The following is a 22,648-nucleotide window of genomic DNA, read 5'->3' as shown; positions in this document are numbered from 1 at the left end:
TGACTCATGCTGTAGAAATGACTGCAGACCTGACAGATGCTTGCAAGTTTTAGAGAAGGTCTGGGGTTGTTGAGAGCCCAGCAGCAAAGATGCAAGATTTCTGATTTCTTTGGAAGAGCTGGTAACAAGTTGGAAGAGTTGGACAAGTTTACAGTTGAATTCTGCCTCCATGGCCAATTGTTTAAAGACAGCTGGGACCCATTCTTTCTGAGAAAAATGAGGACAGTCATACCTGCTCCAGAGTTAAATAACTGTGTGTTTACAAACCTTGCCCAGCACATAACCAGAAAACCACTGACAGGCCGTTTTTATGGCTGTAATAATCCCATGCCGTTCGTGCAGCTGATGGTACTTCTCACTTCTTTAAATCCATTCAAGCCACATACTTGGGGTTTCAGGTCTCTAGGATGTGGATTACATGGGATATCAGGTAAGATTAAGTTTGATGGCATGTGACTGATACCCAAAATAATAGTAGTTTCAAACAAGATAGAAATTTATTTTTTCCCTTACATATAATAAGACCAAGCACCCTCTGTAGGTGAGTGCTGGCCTCAAGGACCCAGGCTACTTAAGCTGGAGGTTCTGTTTGTAAGATGGGCAGGACAGATCTGTTCTAGTGCTTCTTCCTCCTTAGACCTAATTGTGGGATTTCGTGCTGTATCATCTCTCCCAATGGAAGAAAAGGGAGAAACATCCAAACTGGCCATACTAAATAGAAGTCTTTTTTCTATTCTAGTTAGAGTGTGCATTCCAACAGAAAGAATTCACCAGCATGGTACTAAGTCCATTGAATGTTGCCAAGACCGATAGCATTGATATTGTAGATCGCATTTTTTCCCACGGTACAGTATTCTAAAGTTAGCCAAGCAGTGGGGCCTAGGAGGGCCACCTGTTGCACCAGTCCCGGAGCCTGGGTTAGAATCCCTTCCCACTGTAGAGATTCCCTTGGCCATGCTCGTGACAGTATTGAGGTGCAGTAGCGATAGATAAGCCAGCTGTCTCAGCAAGTGCAAAGTGTGGAGTCGGTCCCAGGTGGATACGGGTCTGTTGGAGTGGTTTGGTTCCAGGTCACTTGGAGAAAACAAGCCAATAGGACATGACCATCTACTGGAGAAGCTAGGGGAGCAGGTCAAGGGGGCGTGGTTTATAACCTTGGCTTACTGACTGTGGTTTGGAAGAAGGACAGCATTTTGTATTTTTCCACTAATGTAGCTTAAAACCACATTTCCGATAATCATGGTAAACCTTTCACAACCCGGAAAATGTTGAAAGCAGCCACGCTTATTTTATTTATATCAAATCTTGCACACATGTGCACATACACACACCTTATATGTAGATAATATGATTTTATTGATATAAGATTTTATTGATATGATATTCATTCATAAAATCACATATTTAATATTTTCCACTCTTATTTGAAGTTTTTGTTCTTCATAAGAACAAAGAAAGATTGAGGCTCATTGTTGCACAAGGTCTTTTCTGGCAATGACATTCTCTGAATGCATGTAGTTAAATAAGCTCTACGATGCATTGACAGTCCTCTTGACTGCCAGTCTGTGAATGCAGTCAATCCACTTAGCGAGTCACTTGGAAAAAGTGTAGGACCTTAAGGTCATGCAGTCTGAACCTCTACAGAACTAATTAAGGTCTGGATAGAGGCTACTCTGTACAATAATACTGATCTCCTTCTTTCTCATGAGGCGGGAGCCAGGAAGGATTTTCGATGTTGGCAAGACCGATGTTTAGTGTAAGAACCAAGCAATTACTTACAAAGGGGTGGAAGGGAGAAGCAAGAAGCTAGGATTTTATGATCACTTAACAAATATTAACTGTTTTTACCCTGTGCATTGGGTGTTGTTTGTTACCTCTACCCTGACAGTAAAGAAATGAAGTTGAACAAAGTTGAAAATGTTCCCATTATCACCACTATTTGAACTTAGCTGTTTGCCTCCAAGGCTTGGGCAGTTTCTTCCATGTAAAAAAAAAAAAAAAAGGACTACCTAAGCATTCTATAAAAATAAATAAAACATGGTCATAGAATAAATTCAAAAAAAGCAAGCACTGGGAAAAAGCAGAATATAATATTTTATTTATAGAATAAGCATAGCTGTGTGAAAAGGCAGCAAAAAGACTGGAAATAAACCTTTCTCAGGGGTTTTGAGAACTCGTTGTTAAACTGTTGTTAGCTCAATATTGGCCATTAAAGGTCTATATACACCATGGAAATTGTGTATAAATTGGCTATAAATATAAAACAAGACTGTAAATATGGCTTTATTTTTCCTCCAGAAAGCCAGTTTGCAGGCATACAACTCACTGCTCATGTCTTCCATGCTTTGTGCTTTGTATTCATAGAAAACCATTGTATTCATAGAAATTAGCTTGTAACCAAGAAGAAATGACTCCGGGAGGGTTAATAAAGGATGGAATGAACCCAGCCAAAACCAGTAGCTTCCAGAAAACCTGTCGATGATGCAGACATGGCTTTCCTTCATCCCTGCTGATGTCTTTGAACTCAAGAATTGGGTTCAAAGGAAAGATCAAGTCCCAGATGTTTTCTCTATTCGGAGGACCATTCTCAGCTCTACCTTGCTCACTGGGGAGGTTGTGCACAGCTTAACTGGAGAAGATGAGCTGCGTGGGCTGGGGTGTGGATCACACAGCACATTTCCCCAAAGGGTCCTTGTTGGAAATTGATGCAGCCTTTTGCCACATGTGGTTTTCTGAGACCCGGTATGGCTTAGACCGACTTTCTTTTTTTCTCTTTCTTTCTTTCTTTCTTTCTTTCTTTCTTTCTTTCTTTCTTTCTTTCTTTCTTTCTTTCTTTCTTCCTTCCTTCCTTCCTTCCTTCCTTCCTTCCTTCCTTCCTTCCTTCCTTTCTTTCTTCCTTCCTTCCTTTCTTTCTTTCTTCCTTTCTTTCCTTCTTTCACTTCATTATGGAAACCCAATTCCAAGGAGAAAAAAATACTCAGCTCAGGAAGACATATAAGAGACCATTGACCTCCTCAGCCTGTTCACAGAAGATGCACAGGAAAGAAGTTGAACCCTGCTGCCCAAGCACTGAAGAGGCACCCAAAGGCCACCCCTCCAATCCAAACATTACATGGTCATGCTTGGCAGGTGCACCCTGCATGTGTTATTAGGCAGGCAGAAAGGGAGCTTCATTCAACAGAGGGCTTCATCCATCAACCACAGTCTTGACATCGATATTCTGATGCCCAATGGCAAGTGCAATTATGGCATTAGTGCAGGGTGAGCCAAGGCTGTTACAGGACTCCTGGTGCAATTGTGGAGTAATGTGAAAGCAGGAGGCCAGATAAAATAGGCAGCCTTCAATCCAAAGTCCAGAAGAGCACAAAGAGACTTTCTTTAGTCTGTTGCCTGCCTGGGGTGCTGAGTCACCGATGTAACTTCTGTTGTTGGAAAGGTTGCTCATATGAAATTACCCTGCGCCCAGGAGGCAGAGCAGTCCCACTTGTCCTGGTAGCCTTGTTCCTGTTGAGTCACTAAACTACAGACTGAGAAGACCTGTTAATTCCTCTGTCTGTCCTTGGGGGAGGATGTAAACTAGATTATTATATGCATTGCCTCTGTTTCTTCTTCCATCTGGTTCTTATTAAGATAGTTGAGAGGCTCTCCACGGCCTGATTTGGAATCTACAAAGCCTAAGAATGATGGTGGTGTCCAGTCAAATTACCCAAGTGTGATTCAATCACTACACTTGGTTAGGCACCTTGATGCAAAACTCTATTTACAGACATTCTTCTTTGTATTCTTTTCTTAGCAGTTTTACTGCTAATTTTCCTCAGCTAATTCATTCTCTCAAGAAAAAAGTAATTTATTGATTTGGGTAAATAAAAAAAATAATGTACATAACAATAGTTAGATTCTGTTTATCAATCCTATGCCCCTGATATCATGCCATGTGCTTTATACTCAGTCTTATTTAATTCCTACTGCCTGAAAACTAGTTGCTTTTCTTTCATTTTCTAAGGAGGAGAGAAAGACTGGGAAATGAAGCAGCTGACCCTCAATGGCAAGTGCAATTATGGCACGAGTGGGGTCCCCTTAGGGGTCTTTCAGAGTGAGAATTCACCGGGGCCATGCTCTTTGCATCCTGCCTTGTATCAATGACAGCTTTATCAAGGCCTCTGCACCCATCTCCCCCAGTGTGATTTTCAGAAATAAATTTGCAAATGTTATCACCATTCTTAGTTAGAGGGAGAAGTAGAAATATAGATATTCCCAGGGAAAAGGAGCGATTTGCAAGAGGACCCACCCAGCTCATGCCAAACATCAGAGAAGAGAAGCACCCACCGCGATATCACAGACGTCCTTGACCCTTACCTGCTCTATAGGCCTGAGGGAACAGATATTCACAGACGTGAAAGGCTTTGGGGTTTGCCTGAGTAAGGCAATGGCAGAGCTCACTATGCTGGCCATTTTCTCTGGAAACACACAGCACTCTGTGCAGGTAATCATTCTGGTGAGAGCATCATGCTCAAAGCAGAGCCCCACCAAAGGCGTGAAGACAGAAAACAGTTTGCTTACTTTGTTTACACCCGTGGCAAATAAAAGTGTATTCCCAAATCAGCTTTGTCCTACCCATTAAACACATGGGTTAGGGCAAATTCTTCACATGCAGTGTTTTTCTCCAGCACACAGGTCGATAAATGCTATCACTATGGAATTCATCAGAGGATGTGTCTTGCACGATCCCCTGACATGGAGAGACTCTCATTTCTTTTTAATTTCACCATCAAAAGCATGTAGCAAATGCTGCACATTTGTTATGTTCTTTCTCTCTGTGTGTGTTGAGGGTTAATCACATAGTAAGTCTGAAGCCTCCATTTCCCCTATTCCTTTCAGTTTTATGAGTTATTACATTGGCCTTCAAGGTTTAAATCAACATATATCCGCTAGAATTATAACCCAAACGCTATTTGAGCTTTCTGATTGCACGGGCTTTCTTCTGGACTCAATGGCAAACATGACCTCTGGAAGAGATGTAAAGAGCTCTCTAGGAAAGATTGGTCAAGAGACTGCTGAAAGAAAAACATCTTCAAATTTAAATTCTCCAGTTACAGAGCTTATAGTTGCATCTCCTAGGAAAATACATCTACTGAGTAGTTTCTTAAGTTCCAGATATTCTCAGGATCTCTCATACACATCATTTTCATTTACCCATGTAATCTATTATCATCCTCCATTTTTCAGCAAAGGAAACCGATTGAAAGGTAATGTGAGAGACACAACTAGAGTCTGAAATAAGTCTTGTTAAGCAAGGTCAGCAAACTATGGTGCTGTGGCCCCCCACTTGTTTTTGTAAATAAAGTTTTATTGGAATACAGTTCAAGTAATTTGTTTATGTATTGTCTGTGGTTTTTGCAATACATTGAGAGCTAAGTAGTAATGATCACATATCCCACAGAGACTGAATTATTTATTGTCTGGCCCTTTATAGAGAAAGTTGGTTGACGTCTGCTGCAAAGAATCATAATATATTCCAGGATACAGAGTGATGAATAAACATGGCTCCTACTTTCCAGCAACTCAAATTCTAGTTGAAGAGAACAAAGCACTCTATAACAGAGTGGCTCTGCTACAGAGATGTTCTGCCTCAACAGAGTTGGGACTTCAAAATAAGGGAATATCTTTTTATTCCTGTCAATAAATGGCTCAAGTCTCATATAGCTTTGGCAAGAATATCATCTTTCAACTTCTACAGTTGCCTCTCCTTGAAAATCCCAGGATTCCCAGAGTGCTCACAGTCCAGTGCATCAATCCTAGATAGAATTAAATTTTGTAAAAAGAAAACTGGGGCCACTGATCAGTGCCTCATACTATTGTGATAGAGGGAAGGTTATATGTCACTGCTGAAATGCAGTTGCCTGGTCCTTAGGACCAGTGTGCATGGGGCACATTCCTCCACAAAACCTGGTGTCTTCTTTTGCTAATTGTTACTCATTGACTTAGAGATCATTCTGAGTTAAGGGTCTTCCTTTGTGTTGGCTGTAATTCCTCTAGCATAGAGTCTCTTGTTTCTTTGATTTTTGACACTTCCCAAGGGTATCCAGTGCTGAATCAACTGGCTCCACAGCCACTTGTCAGAGTTTAAGTCCTGAGTCATTGGGCCAGTTGGCCCCTCAGTCGGGTGTCATAAGTGTAGGCTTCTAAACTGAGGCATGACCGTGTTCTACCCTGCCTCCAGTGAGGCTTGACATGGCATATTTCTCTTTCTTCCCAAAGGGTTTTAAAAACCCCAATTTCCCTTTTCCAGGCTTAGTGGCAGAACATTAGCTTTTCCTTCCAGTCTCCTGAGAGCTATAAATCATTTCTTTGAACCTTTTGATTTGGCAAACTGAGGGGTAGTCAGCCAATCTGTTATATCATCCCTCATTGTTATGCCATCGAATGGGGGCAGTTTTCCTCTGGTCCCGTGCTTGGCGCAAATTAAACTTATTACCAGATTTAAAAAAAATATATGGGTATTATTTTTTAGAGCAGTTTTAGGTTCAAAGCAAAATGGAGCCGAAATGCCAGAGATTTCCTTTCACCCACATGTCTACATTTGCATGGTCCCCGCCGCCCCACCACTATCAATATCTTCCAGCAGAGTGTACCTTTGTTCCAGCTGATGAACCTACATTGAAACATCATTACCACCCAAAGTCCATAGTTTACATTAGGCTTCACTCTTGATGTTGTACATTCTTGATTGCACACTCTATGATGTACATTCTCTATATAATGATGTGTATTCATTATTATGGTTCCATGCAAAGTACTTTCACTGCCCTGAAAATATTCTGTGTTCTACCTATTCATCCCTTTTTCCTCCCTAACCCTTGACAACTGCTGATCCTTTTACTGTCTTCATAGTTCTGCCTTTTCCAGAATGTCATAGAATTAGTATCATCACAATATGGAGCCTTTTCAGATTGGCTTTTTTCACTCAGGAATGTGCATTTCATTTTCCTCAGGTCTTTTCATGGCTGAAATAATTTCTTTCCTTTTAGTATTGAATAACATTCCATTGTCTGGATGGACCAAAGGATATCATGGTTGTGTCCAGATTGTGGCATTTCTGAATAAAATGGCTGGGAACATCCGTGCGTGGGTTTTTGTGTCAATATAAGTTTTCACCTCCTTCGAGTAAATGCCAAGGAGTATGATGGCTGGATTGTATGGTAGTGGTATGTTTAGTTTTGTACTTGATACCTTTTGGGAAGAAGTGTGGACATTACACCTGTGTGTTACTGTTAAAGAGAGCTGAAATGTAGCTAACTGAAAACTTTCTTAGATTTGCCTTTTCACTGGGCTCTACACTGAGGGAGACTTCCCAATCCCTCAATTTCCTCTTATACCTCAAAGCAGAGATCAATGGATAATTCCATTCCTGCTCAAACATGGAACAGATAACTATTCTGAGACATGGAGGGAATATTACCAGTTCGTTGTTTATTCTTATTTTAAAAATATTTTTTTATGGCTGTAATGCTCTTAGCTAAATATTATTTGGTTAAATATTTCACTTGAAGGTCCCTTTGAGGGGAACAGGGTATGATCCAAGACATTTTTATTCCAACTTAGTGGAATACTTCACACAGAAGTGGACTCTCAATGTCCTTCCATAATCAGAGTGAATGCCATAGGAAACTGAAATGAGAGGAACATTTATCTCAATAGGCCTTGGGTTTTTATTTTTACCTCTAGTCCCTGAGTCTCTAGTAGGATAAGATTCTGCATAACGATTGAAGTGATAAATCACCGCACATGTATTCCCAAGGTTTTAGCTCATAGGTTTAAAAAAAAAGGTTTCCACACATAACTTGAGCTATCTGCGTTACTTCCACATGAACTTCCCATGTTAGAAAGTTATGCTGCTGTAGGATCTGAGCCTTACTCTCACAGTTGAAATGATGTCCTCAGATCTCATGGCATCCCACCTCCTACCCCAACCCCAAAAATGTTGCATTCATTACTGGTTCTTTGTCTCTTCAGATGACCAACACAATCAGGGGAAATTCCTTGGGCCCTGAGATGATTTTCCTGGGCCATCTTCCAGCTTGTGGGGGGTGGGGGCCATGGTGGGGGCGTGGCATGCAATGAGAGAAGACTCCAGCCCTGATAGAGAATTTTAACTCGAATGAGTGAGTTTAAAGCCTGAACCAATTGAATAATTATCCCAAAGAGACAATTTGAAACTGGGAGGGATGGAGTCTCTGTCAGTGGAGATTCGGGAACTATGAAATGTGACATGCATAGAACTTCTAGTGACCCCTTTTAAGTGCCAAGATTAAGAAACACTAGACATTAGGGAAAGTGGCAGCTCCAAAGGTAAGAGGGTGCATAAACATTGCTAGTGCTTATGACAATGTCTGCTCATTTTCTCCTTTGGGATACATATTCCTATATGTGTGTGTGGGTGGGGGGGACGTCTGACTTGCTTTGAACAGTCAAATATGAATGGAAATGACATATATAATTTCAGTCTGGAAACATTTATAGACTGCTGCATGAACAATTTTTCCCATTTTCTTCTTCTGCTCTGGCAAGCCCTGAAGACCTCTGTTAAGGTGCTGATGTCATAAAATGATGGAGATTCTATCATCCTGGGGTTGTGAGTGACTACGACAGATTCATATTGAACATGTATCATGAGTGGGAAATAATCTTTGTTATTTTAAGCCATTGAGATTTGGGGATTGTTACTAGAGCTAGCATTTCCTGATGAATAAAAGAATTTCATTACAGAAAAATTAAGTTCTATACCTACACATCTAATTTTGTCTGTAAACTTCAAACCTGCTCCACAGAAATTTAATTTGGATGAATTCGACTATTGCTGCTCAGCAAGGAAAATAACAAGGGTGAAAAGTGTGACTGATTAACCCTGATCTCTTTCAAGGAATGCATATTCCAACCTGTAATATAAACCTCCTGCTCTTTCTGGGGGTGTCTGTCCCCTACTCTGCACATAGTTAAGAATCCTCACACTGAGGTACTCTAGCTTTTAAAGGTATATATTTTGGGGGTGTCTAGGTGACTCAGTCAACTAAGGGTTCGATGGTTCATGATCTCATGGTTTGTAAGTTCAAGCCCCACACCAGGCTCTGGACTGACAGTGTGGAACCTGCTTGGGATTCTCTCTCTCTCCCTCTCTCTCTTGCCTTCCCCCACTCCCTCTTTCTCTTTCTCTATCAAAATATTTAAAAAATAAGGATATATATTTTTTTCATACAAGAGAACCCAAACACAAATGAATTACTTCATCTGGAGTTTTATTTAAAAAAGAAAAACTCTTCCCACATTGAAGCAAAGTACCAGCTGTGTCACTGGTTCCTCAAGTTAGTGCAGAGAATGCAGTTTGTGAATGGGATGTCAAGTCTTACTATCAGGCAGACGTCTGCTGGTGAAATTAGGGGCTTTCTGAACCTACTATAGATCAATCTGCAGGTCCTCAGATCTGCTGTTCAAATGCAGACAAAGGGTCAGTGGGATCAGCAAACGATGCACCAATCAGGCCACTGGGGCCCCTGATCGCTTGGCCACATTTGAAGCCTGAAAACCCACAGAGTGATTAGGGTTGAGAGACTGGGCTCTTCTCTGGTCCTGGACCTCCCCACTTCCTTGTTTGTATTCCCAGTGAAAACTGAAGTTTCAAGGTTATGTCAATTAAAGGGTTTTGGAAAAATGGAATTCTTTTCCCCAAATGTCCTAAAATACTCACCAAACTTTAGGAGGTCTTTAATTCACTTTAACAGGGCCAACTGGTAATTGTAATGGTTTTAGGGGACTGTTGTCCATTCATTCTTTTTTTCATGATCCCATATGCCCTACAGATTTAACTGAGGCCACAGAACTGACTTATCGGACAAGGGTTAATTTCACAGCTCTTGCTCCTAGGTAGTTTAGTGGAAGGATAGTTCAAAGAAAAACACAATTATATCATCCAGATATAACATAACAAGATATAGATAGAAGATACCAACACTTCAGGATGGCTCGTGTCCAAATCACCTTTGTGATTAACACCAGGAAGGGAGAAGAGGCTCCTCTTATTTTCTTTTTGAAGGATCTCCTTTCAAATGGTTAGAACTCTAACCATACTTTCTTCGTTCTTTTTCATGAGAGCCATTTGATAATATATACTTCTTAATCCTTTACCACATAGTTCACTCTCAAGCAGGAAGTCCAGAACATTGTACTGCAAAGTGTCTGATAGAATTCGATGATCCAAGAATGTCTGGATTTTGCTTGTTTTTGTTTGTTTGTCTTCTTGTTTGTTTTTAAGCGGTTCAATGGGGGTGGTAGGTGGGGAGCATTTGGAGATGGAATGCCAAAGCATCATTGTCCTGTTATTCAGTAGATTCTAAGGTCTCAGAAATGACCCCTCTCAAGCTCTAGAATGTTCTTAGGTCTTGTGGCCCTATTTGTTGCCATTTGCTCTGAATACATACATTTTCCCACCCACCCCCCATTTTCCTGGTGCTAAGCATTCACAAAACAAAATCTCTCTGGATTAAATTTAAGAGCTCAGTTGGGAAAACCTCAAGATGTGAAGCTCAGAGAGGCCATACTTGGCTCCTCTTTCTATTTTCTGTAGTCTCTGAACACAGGTGGTGCAGGGGCGGATCACCCAGAAATTTTGGCTCTGGCTAGGCATGTTAAAATCCTGAAATGAGTTTCTAACAATGCAAACATCTTTCACATATTTTCTGGATCAAAGCATGTAATTGCTCACCCCACCCCTCTTCAAAGTTTTCCATTTTGGCAATCAAATGATGAGGAGAGGCCAATATATCCCAGTTTAGTAAATTTTTCTAACGGCAATGGCTTTAAGTGATTCTTCTAAAATGTACCTGAAAGCAAGGGATGAGTTCGAGAAAGGGTGGAAAGGACCCAATCTTGTTAACTGAACATGTTCTGTGCGCCAAGAATGGCGCTACATGTTTTACTTTCTCCTTATGGGGCTCCCAGTAAGTACCCTCTGGCTACGTTAGTGTCTGTGATGGAACCCTAGGTCCTGAAGTCCCAAGAAAGTGTGGGAGCTGGACTTTGAAAACTAGAGTAGTGGTTCCTTTGTGTTCCTATCTAGGACACTTGGGGTGCTTCTTTCTAACTCAGAGATGGCCATTTGTATCAACCATAACTCCCCCTCTCCCAATCCAAGTATAGCTGTATTTATTTCTAGTGCACAAAGGGAGGCTGTGAAACTACACCGTTACTATTTTTAACAAACAAATAAGATCATATACTTCAAAATGAATGGTGTTGCCTATGACATAGTTCTTATCAGATACTAGATATTTACACCAATGATGTTTTCAGGGCTCAGGGTAGTACTGGGACCCTGGATACCTCTGGGGAATACCTCCTGAGGTTTTGTGTCATTTTAGGATATTCTCAGGATCTGCACATTGTCTGCTGTAGAGAACCCAATGAAACAAGAAACTAGAAATTAAATAGACTCTATCATTATGAATTAAGAGGATGAGGTGAAGTCCCCTTTGAGTGTCCAAACAGGGCTTGGCCAGGATGGACATTTACAGTTGGCAGGCAGGGTCTCTGGGTACTGAATGTGCTGGTTAGGGAGGAAGGGCTAATGACACTTGAGAGCTGGGGATTGGACATAGGTAAAACTGAGGACACAGATAGGACTGTGTCAGCCTAAGTCTTCTGAGAAGCAGGTGTTGGGATAAGGAGAGGGGAAATACCTATAGGAGAGGACACAGGAGGCTGGGAAGGTCATCAGACCTCAATACAAGCCTGATCCCCAGTGATGGAGAAAAGGAGGGAAGGTTGGGCAGAAGTTTCCTGGATGACGATGTAGTCTAAGGAAGGTCTGAGAGGTTACTGGGAGTCCTTGAACCAAAGCTCACCCATCACTGGCCGTCAGAGGAGTCCCATATCTCCTTGGTGCCCCTGCCTTGCTTTGTGATTGGCTGGGAGTAGCCAGTGGAGGAGGCTTTATGTCCATGCAAAGCACAGAAGCTGGAGCCCTTGGATAATTAACGCAGCTGTTAACTGTTGATGGAAGCCTTTGAGGCACATTTCCACAATATCCAAAATAACCAAGAGAGTTATTAACTGAGAGGGAAGAACTACAGCCAAACAATATGGAGCCTGAGGCACCTACTGAGTCAGAGCTGTTTTGAAGCCAAAACAATCATTGGTTCACTGATGAGGTGGGAGATGGGGGATCCCAGGTGTGGGGGTAGCATCCACACTGGGCAATTAAAATGGAAGACCCTGTGGGTGAGACATCCTCAGCAGCTGACCCCCAACTGAGCCCAAGTCCAGGCCAGTCCCTTCCTGCCTCCCAAGGGAACTCTGGAACCTTCTGAGAGATACTCAAACTGTACAGGGTTGGTTTTGATTACTTAAAATGACATAAGATCGTCAAATGAGGACCTTTTCTGGTGTGACTAGTAAACTGGCTTGAAAGATAATGTTCTAAGGGCTCCTGGGTGGCTCAGTTGGTTAAGCGTCTGACTTTAGCTCAGGTCATGGTCTCATGGTTCAGTTCATGGGTTTGAGCCCCGCCTCCTCCCCTCCCCCTGCCCCTGTCAGGTCTGTGCTGACAGCTAGTGCAGAGCCTGAAGCCTGTCTTCCGATTCTGTGTCTCCCTCTCTCTCTGACCCTCCCCTGCTCACACTGTCTCTCTCTCTCTCTCTCTCTCAAAATAAATAAAAACATTATAAAAATTTTTTTAAATAAAAAAAGAGAAAGATAATTCCGGAAATAGTTTGATCAATGGTGGCAATGTTGGAATAACTGTATATTTCACTCCTTTGAAAGAAACTGCTCATTTGTACACATAGGATCTCATGGTTTTGTTCCAAAATAGTACTTATTAATACTTAACTAGCATCTGATTACTTTTACGCAGTGGTTCACAACTGTATCTATCTGCCTACCCATTTAACAGGCCTTACCTGTTACCATCAATAACATCTTTTACTATTTCTCATTATTTTGGGGAGGTGGCCAGGAGAGCATTCAAAAGCCACTCCCCCATTGCACCCCTCCCCCATGCCTCATCCAGCACCAGCACCAAGGAGAGGCCTGATGTTAACCATTGGCAGGTCTGAGATGGCAAACATATGTCATTCCTCCTGGGGGCAGGATGGTGCCAGAAGACAAGAGATTTTCTCCATGACCGTGTGTTCCTTTTGTGCTATTTAATTGGACAAAAATTCTCCCATCCAGCTCACCCTCCTACAAGTACTGTAATAAGTGATAGCACAGCTTCTGTAAGGTCTCTGTGGGTATAAAGGTCTTAGGAAGGATGAAGAATGCATAGTTATCTTTCTGGTATATAATAAAATCTAGAATTTAGAATTTTGAGGTGTTTGATGTAAGGCACCATGGCCGCTATATTTGGAATATCAATGGATGAGGCAGACTCTCTGGAGAAAGAGCAGATGTCCCCAGCTCTCCAAATTGTGCCCTCCTTTTGTCACATAGATGGCATAGGGCTCTGTTGGGATGGAGCCAAACTGGGGGGATGGGATTTAGGAATTTTAGTTTATAAAATAATTATGGAAGGGCCTCTCGGGATCTGATGTTTGTTCTTGTGCATGATTTGGAGTGAGGAGTTTGGAGTTGCTGCACTTCCCCATGAGAGAGGGGTATTATGTGGCCAATAAAATGTCCCAAGATTCTGAAAGAAAAAACCTTTGTCGTAAGTGACCATACCTCTGAGTCCTAGGGCCCATAGCTTCTAGGACATGTGTGCACGCACGTGTGTGTGTGTGTGTGTGTGTATGTGTGTGTGTGTGTGTGTGGTGATGGTGATGGTAGGGGGGGATATGTTTTTTCTAAAAGTCCCCTCCCCTTCATTCTATTACCCCTCCCAATTTTGAAAATAACTACTCACATATCAGATTGTAAGTTACTCAAAGTAGATCTAGGTTATAATTTCTAATTTTGCAAATGGTAAAAACTCAATTATTATTGCTTTTATGTACATTTCCAGGATGACCTTGTAACTATCTGATAGGTGATTTTCCATACCCATGAAATGCGAAGTTCAGGGTTCTCTGTCTGGGAGAGGGCAGGATACACCATGTAACATCATGCAGTTGTTGGCAATCTGTCCAAAGTAGAAAGTTCTAGGCCAAGGATGCATTGTTCTTTCCTTTGGGAGAAACCTAGTTTGGGTGATTCAAGTTCAGAAGACTTTAAGATATAGGTAAGAGGTGGGCGGTTGAGAGGAGGTAAGAAAGAGAAGCCTAAACAACTCATTGCCTCCCCGAAGCTCTTGCTTCCTGGGTCACAACACAGGTGCCTAGAGTTTTGGACTGGAGAGTGATGTTCCAGGGAGTGCATGTCACTAGACCAGGATCATATGTCTAGTCCTTCTCAGACATAGGCTCTTCAGAGCATCTGGACAGAAGGGAGAAGAAATTTCCGTCCCCTAGCAAGGATGAGTATTTGCAAATACTCAACATATTTGGACCTTGGTCCTTTTTCTGACCTGCCAGTCCCTGAGCCATCAGTGATATATCACCAACATTCAAGGAACACACCCATGCACACCATTGCCCATAGCATTCATCACTGTCTTTGGCAAGAACTGAGGCCAAACCAGGTGCTCAGACTGGATGGCAGAAGAGTAAAGGAAATGAGGAAAACCCTCCAAACCAAATTTCTCTTCCTTGGTCATTTTGTGCCGACAAGGTCTTCTTATTAAACAAGTCCCTGTGTTTGGTTCCCAGAGGTCTTCCTGTCTTCACCAATGGAAGAAGAGCTGGAGTCTCCCTTTCTCCAGTCTCCCATGCTGCCTTTAAATCTCCATCATTGTACTCGTCACTACGAGAAGCTATGTTCTTCACCTCTTTGTTTCTTTATTTTATTTCTTCCTCTTCTAGAATATATAAATGCGATGAAAACAAGGGTCATATCTGTCTTGTTTACTGCTGTGGTTGACACCACACACATTAGACCAGTAATTACATGCTCAGTGATCACCAAACTTAAAGCACACAGTAATCATCTATTAGAGAGTTGTTAGATGAGCACTTAAGGTCTCTCTAAATCTTGAAATCCAGTGACCCACGGCATTAATTTGTTAGCTATCTACATTTTTTCTTTTCTTGTAAATACTCCATAGTTTTCAAAAACAATTCCTTTGGAAAGCCTAGCAGCACACCCTCATTTTAAAGATAAGGGGCACCTGGCTGGCTCAGTTGGCTAACTGTTGGACTTCGGCTCAGGTCATGATTTCATGGTTTGTGGGTTCGAGCCCCGCGTCCGGCTCTGTGCTGACAGCTCAGAGCCTAGAGGCTGCTTTGGCTTCTGTGTCTCCCTCTCTCTTTCTGTCCCCCATTTGCACTCTGCACTCTCTCCCTCTCTCTCTCTCTCAAAAATAAATAAACATAAAAAAGTTACATCAAGGGCCACAGGGACATAGCACTGATTGTTTGTATCATATACTTAGTTCGTAGTATGTTATTGATATGGTTCCCCCCCCCTTTTATGCTCCTGCTTTTCCATTAGTCAGTTCTCCTGAAGACAGAAAGTAAGCTTATCTTCTCTACCTCCCCAGAGCCCGACATATTCTCTGCAACACAGTAAACATACTCCAAGCCCACGTCCGACCAAGCTTGCAGGGATGTAGGAGACACCCATGGTCTTGCTCTGCTGCCTGCTTCTGCCTCCCAGGGATTTCAAACTCACCGTCCTGGTCTGTGAATTGTCAGCTGAGAAAGAGCAGGACTCGGACTCCTACTCTCTCAAGTGTGGAGTTTCTGGCCACAGGTCTCCGCATTGAAAGATTCAATATGTCAATTTCCAGGTGTGCTTCACGTCCCTGTTGCGTTAGCACATTAGCATCGCACCGGGGCGCGTGGCTTTGCAGTCATCATCCAGGACGGCTTCCTGGGTCAGTCACTGCCAAGAATAGTCACAAGAAAACCACTTCCGGGACTCACAGGGTGTATTGCTGACATCAGTGTTTGTCACTCCAAGTGAGCCTCTCCAACCCAAACTAAAAGCGATTGCGGTAATGAGAATGGCCGCCGTATCAACATCCATAATCGTGGCAAAATTACAAAGTTAACAGTGTTTGGTTCAGGCAGAGGCGGGGACACCACGCATGTTCTTTGCATGTGCACTCCCAAACTCAAGACCTCTGATTTCCCAAGAAAGTTGTATTTTGTTAGGCTCTCAGGGCAGCAGACAGGAGTCACATGGTCTGTTGGAGCTCCGTGGTGGTGGAGAATATGGCTTCAGAATCACTAAGAGCGAGTGTGTAAAAAAGTAGCTGATATTTTGTTCAACATTTTTTTACTGTTTTATTTATTTTTGAGAGAGAGAGAGAGACAGAGCACAAGCAGGAGAGGGGTAGAGAGAGAGGGAGACAGAATCTGAAGGAGTCTCCAGGCTCTGAGCTAGCTGTCAGCACAGAGCCAGAGGTGGGGCTCAAACCCAGGAACCGTGAGATCATGACCCAAGCTGAAGTCTGGCACCCAACTGACTGAGCCACCCAGATGCCTGAAAGTGGCTGATATTCAACTTCACACACAGAAAACACTAAATACAGGGATGCCTCGGTGGTTTAGTCTGTTAAGCATCCAACTTCAGCTCAGGTCATGATCTCATGGTTTGTGAGTTCGAGCCCCTCACTGGGCTCTGTGCTTTCAGCATGGAGCCTGATTTGGATCCTCTGTCTCCTAGTCTCTCTCTGCCTCCTCCCTTCTCTCTCTCTCTCTCTCTCTCTCTCTCCAAAAAATAAATCTATAAAACCAAACTTAGAAAATATTTGATACTGACTCTTAAATACAGAGAAAAATTTGAGGGTGGCTGGGTGGGAAAATGGGTGATGGGCATTGAGGAGGGCACTTGTTGGGATGAGCACTGGGTGTTGTATGTAAGCCAATTTGACAATAAATTATATTCATAATAAAAAAATAAAACGATAATAAAAAAGAAAATACTTGATACAAATTATTGACAAATGATGTGTGACATCTAAAAATTTGGAGATGGTAATTGATAGAATGGCCAAATATTAATACTGTGTCTTGGCAAATAAGTTTTTCTGGTTGCAATAGGATTCTCCCTGACACGTACAATGAGAAGGAAAAACTAGCCCATGAATAAAGGAAGCAATCTGTCTACTGGAAGTCTACTGAAGATGTGATAACAGAAATTGAGTTTAGCTTCCCATCCTGTCAGTGTCCCATTCTGAAACCCATGATGGGCTAAAGGAAAGGTAGAAGTGATCTACACGATTTTCCATGTACATATGCATCAGTGTGGCACTGACTTGTTAGCATTTGGGAAATTCAGCCTGGCCTTTGGAAAATCAAAACCAATGTGTATACTTCGAGTCATCAGCTGATCTTACATATTAGCCTCCTATTTGTATAAATATCATTCATATAAACACCACTGAAATGCTCATCTATATTTAATAAGCAGTGTTTTCAAAATGAGATTTTTTTGGATACCTTTAGGGTAGGAAGACTGGTATTCTTTGAGGCAGACATTCAAATGCTGGGCAGAAAGTATTTCCTTATAGACTCCCCCTCATACTTGCAAAGAAGTAGCTCTGTTGGTCCAGGTTCTGACAAACTAGTCCTCATTCTCTTCAAGGATGTGAAGGCCCTGCATGCCTGACCAAGCATCTTTTCCAGTCTATTTTTAAATAGTTATTTATTTTGAGAAAAAAAGAGAGAGAGAAAGAAAGAGAGAGAGAGAATGAATGGGAAATGGGCAGAGAGCAAGGGAGACACAGAATCCCAAGCAGGCTCCAGGCTGAGCTGTCAGCTCAGAGCCCAATGCGGGGCTTGAACCATGAGATCATGACCTGACCTGAAGTCAGACGCTGAACTGACTGAACCCCCAGGTTCCCCACATCGTCTCCTATCTAAACGAAGATGGCTCCTTCCTCCATTAATGACATGGTATGATTTCAGGTCCTCTCACCAAGATGGTCATATTTTTTCTGGGCGTATTCCAGACTTTTAGTGTCCTCCTCCAAACAAAATGACAGAAGCAAACTCAGCTTGAATGCAGAACAGAAGGGAAATCCAACCTGTAGCCCTTTTGACAGCCAGTGCATCTCATTCTCCCCACACACACCCCCCCATTTAAAAATCATATTAAGAATGCTTCCATTAGATCTACTCTTTTGACATGGTTTTAGGTGTGCACAACAGTGATGTACAGGCACAATGTTGGGTTCTCTGAAACTTACTCAGCTTGCGCAGTTGGAAATTTATACCCTTTGATTAACAACTCACCATTTCCCTTCCCCGCCCAGCCACTGGCCACCATCATCCTATCCTTGGCTTCTATGACTTTGACTTTATTTTATTCTCATTTTGTTTTATACAGTCAGTGTTTGTTTGGGTTAAACGACATATCCATGTACGTGTCTTTGCTCTTTATTTCTTCCTGCAGCTCAGAATTTTGTTCTGGGAATTTCTCCTTCCTGAAATACATGCTTTAGAAGTTCTTTTAGGATAAGATGTGTTGGTAAATCTTAGTGTTTCTTTTTCTGAAACTGCTTTTATTTCATCTTCATTCTTGTCTAATTGTTGTAGGTTGGTTGTTTCTCTCAGAACATTGAAGGTACTCTCCCACTGAAATGCAGCATAGAGTTTGACCATTTTAGAAACCTTATATATATGAAATCATGCAGTATTTGTCCTTCTGTGGCTGGCTTATTCTGTGACTTAGCATGATGTCCTCAAGATTCCTCCCTGTTGTCACATTTTGCAGGATATCCTTTTTTTTCCTAAAGGCCTTTTTTTTGGATTGCCAAAAAAAAAAAAAAAAAAAAAAAGAAATCCACTTCTGCTTTGGAAAAGCAGAATAGAGGAACATGTGATGTGGATTTATGATGAGAATGTGAGCTAAGAATCTTATTAAAAGAAAATGTCTTTTCTTTCCAATATATCATCAGAATTATTGTGATGATCATTTATTGAACTCTCTTAATGAGTTCAACATTGTACTAATTGATTTACTTATATAGTTTCATTGTATGTAAAATTCTCTATGTCTGGCACAATTGTCCCCATTTTCAATGATAGGAAACTGATGCCAAGAATAATTAAGTGGTGGGGTGCCTGGGTGGCTCAGCTGGCTAAGCGTCTGGCTTCGGTTCAGGTCATGATCTCACGATTTCGTGGGTTCGAGTCCCGCATCGGGCTCTGTGCTGACAGCTAGCTCAGAGCCTGGAGCCTGTCTTTGGATTCTGTGTCTCCCTCTCTCTCTGACCCTCCCCTGCTCATGCTGTCTTTCTCTCAAAAATAAATAAAAACATTAAAAATATTTTTAAAAAGAATAATTAAGTGGTTCCTGTAAACTCCTACTAATAGTGAAAGGTAGATTTAGAATTCATACCCAGTACTGTTTGATTCCAGAATGGTTGGGATCTTAGCTATGACACAGTACAACCTAGCTATGAAGTAGTTCAAATTAAGTTACTAGTTCCATCTAAGTGTAGGACTACGGCTAGATAGAGAACCTGACCTAGTCTTTGTACTAATGGGACAGTTGGGTCTCATAGAAAAAATAGACAAAGCAGCGCCAGGTACAACTGGGTTCACACTTACTAGATTTGGAGCCTCCACTCAGTGATGGGCTAGGCTATGTGCCGTTGCTTCTCTAGAGGCAAGCTCTGCCCTTCTCTACCCTGTTCTGTGTCCCAGGAGGCTGATCTGTACTACACTGTGTCTGTGACAGTTCTGGCTGCTGTAACAAATGACCGTGTATTTTACATGTACGTTACACATGTATTTCTTACAGTTCTGGAGACTGAAAGTTCAAGATCAAGGTGCCAGCATGGTCTGCTTCTGGTAAGAACTTTTTTGGCTGGATTGTGGACTGCCAATTTCTCACTGTATCCTCACGTGGTGGAAAGAAAGAGAAAACTCTCTGGGGCACCAATGTCATTCATGAGGGCTTCACCCTCAGCCCTAATTACCTCCCACAGGCACCATCTTCTACTATCGTCACATTGAGGGTTAGGATTTCAACATATGAACTTTAGGGGGACACAAACATTCAGATCATAACAGAAGGTTTCTTCTGTTACCTGCCTACCCCTGGGCTTCCAGTTGGTTGGGTCAATGGGTACATGGGCAGCACATTAGGGGAGGAGAGTGAGGCCAGTATATTTCCATCTTTGGTTCTCTTCCTGTATGGATACTGCGGTGGCCACTAACGGCCACTGCTGTTGACCAATGATGCTCTCGGTATAGCCGCTCCCAGGGAACTGTGTGACCACTCTCTCCTTGCATCTTCAGATGTAGAGGTAAAAACATCTCTCCACTGTTGCTTGCCCCAGGGTATCACACCATGTTTTGTTAAGTTCTCCAAATCTTGCCCCCTCCTTTGTAGTTAATTTCCACTCCCCTTAATTTCCAAGTTTGAGTGTCTCTTCTGTTTCTTGCCTGTAATCTGATTGCTAGAAATCACATCAGCTCGGTTTTCGCATTTGTAAAATTGACAACATAATGCCCTCATCATCGAGTATGGGGTTGAATGACATAATGAATGGGTTTGGTGCATGGCCAGACTTAATAAATAGTACTCAGTCATCATGACCGCCTCTTAGCCTCTCCAAAATGTGAAGTCAACTTCCTCTGGACTGGGGTCAGAGTGTGCAAGTGTTTTGTAAGCCAACACATTGCTCAAAAATATCAGAAAGTGTCATATACAATCCAGATTCCAACTTCTCTCTTGCCATTAGAAGTTCTGGCAATGCTGCGCTCACACAGTTTTGTGGGAGCTGAATGGAGGTGCCCTCTTTTCGAAGGGACAGTGGTTGTCTAGTTTGCCAGAGTCTCCACTGGCCCCTATTAGACATCAGCTGGCTGCACACATTTGTACTACCTGCCCAGTCCTGTAAGTGCAATTATGAACTCCTAGGGAGCAAGTGCTTAACTTACTCTGTTCTGCACATAACCAGCTCAGTGATATATTTTAGTTGAATAAACAAGATGGCTTTCACCTCCTGGTCCCCAGACATTCCCTCTTCTACCACCACCCACTCATACTCTAGCCCTGCTGTTCTAATAACCACAGTGTCCATTTGTCCATTTGAGTGCAGAAAAGGAGTATAGTGGGATACGGCTAAGGGAAAGAGACTGGGCCAGGAGGAAGACGTGGCTGAGGATATGGGCTGCCGGGGACACTGAGGGCTATGTGAATGCTCTCCTGCCATGGAAGAAATCATCTTTTCTTGCCCCTTAGATGATGCCTCCCTAATTGGCTTAATAAGGTATGCCACAACCCCCCTAATTCCTGTTGCTAAATATTCAGATTTCAATGACTTTCAGGTTTGAGTGGTTAAGTGTCTTAGTGCTGGGAGCACAGTCCTGCTGGTCTGCTACCCAGAGTTCATTATCCTTCCCACATCCCCAGATGGCACCGGCTTGGGTAGAAAGTCTCACAGCTCTTTCGGCATCGGAGGGCCCTGCTCGTGATTCTGTTTGCTAATGGGAAGGTAATGGCCCACCAGCTGCAGATCACTCTTACCCTTCTGGCCCGCTTAAAAAAAAACCCTACAAACAACCAAAAAAATTCAGGCCTGGCATTCTATTATTCCCTTTTTAATAAGGACCTGGAAATGTCAGCCTCAGTGATTATGCCAGCAGGTGCCCAGACTTCAAAGTGGGCACCTGTCACTGGAAGGCTAATTGACTTTATTCAACGGATTGTCTCCTTGATGTAATCAAGCCATTTCATTCAAATGGATCTTTCAAACTGTTCTTTTGAGTAGGTGGGGGAGCGGCAGCCCAGTGGATCACAATTACCGCTGAGGGAGGAGGGAGCGGAGCAAGCACAGAAGCAAAGAGCTGTCAGCCTTTCTGAAAGCGGTGACTGGCCCAGAGGAGAATTTGTAGGTGAAAAAAAACCAAAGAGCGATTAGCTAGAGGTGGGGGAGCCTCCTGCTATTCCGCTATTCCACTATTCAAGCATTCTTGTGTTTACTTAGCTTGCCTCCTGGCTGTAGACAGACACTCAGGAGTCTGCACACTGTTTTCTGCAGCAGGTACCCTGAGGGGATGGAAGGGAAGAGAGAGCTCTGTGCCCAAAGCAACCCTTTCCTCCTCTGAGATTCAATGTAAACTTCAAAGAGAAGAGAGGGTCTGTGGATAGAAACAGGGTAAGGGTCTCTGGTCTCCCACAAGGAGTTGAATCCTCCTTGGTCATAAGGGGTCTGTCTCTGGATTTGACAGACCTGATCATCCATGGCATAGAAGGCTAGGATTTGAACCAAATGGAGCCTCAGGCACCCACCTATGGAGTTCTGTGGCTCCTTATTTCCCTGCAGTGTAGACAAAGCAAATGCTGGCTTTTGAAGGGGTGTGGGAGGGCAGGATCGCTGAGTTCCAGCTGTGTCCCTGCAGTGAGGACTCGGGAGGTGCCACGTGGCTGACTGCCAACTTTAGAGTGAGCTGAAGTGAGGGTTGTTCAGTCTGTGACACTCAGCTCTGTCCACAGTGAGAAACCCGAGCTGACCTTGATTCCTAACTCAACCACTTAGTTGCTCTCTGGCCTTGAGCAAGTCATGTACGTCTTTGAGCCTCAATTTTCTCAAGTAAGAAAAGGGGCAATTAGCCCATAGTGAGATGGAATGGGATGACATGTTGAACCATGAAGCTCCATG

This window comes from Suricata suricatta, chromosome 9, assembly GCF_006229205.1.
Source record: "Suricata suricatta isolate VVHF042 chromosome 9, meerkat_22Aug2017_6uvM2_HiC, whole genome shotgun sequence".
NCBI classification, from domain to species: Eukaryota; Metazoa; Chordata; class Mammalia; order Carnivora; family Herpestidae; genus Suricata; species Suricata suricatta.
This window is presented reverse-complemented; position numbering follows the sequence as displayed.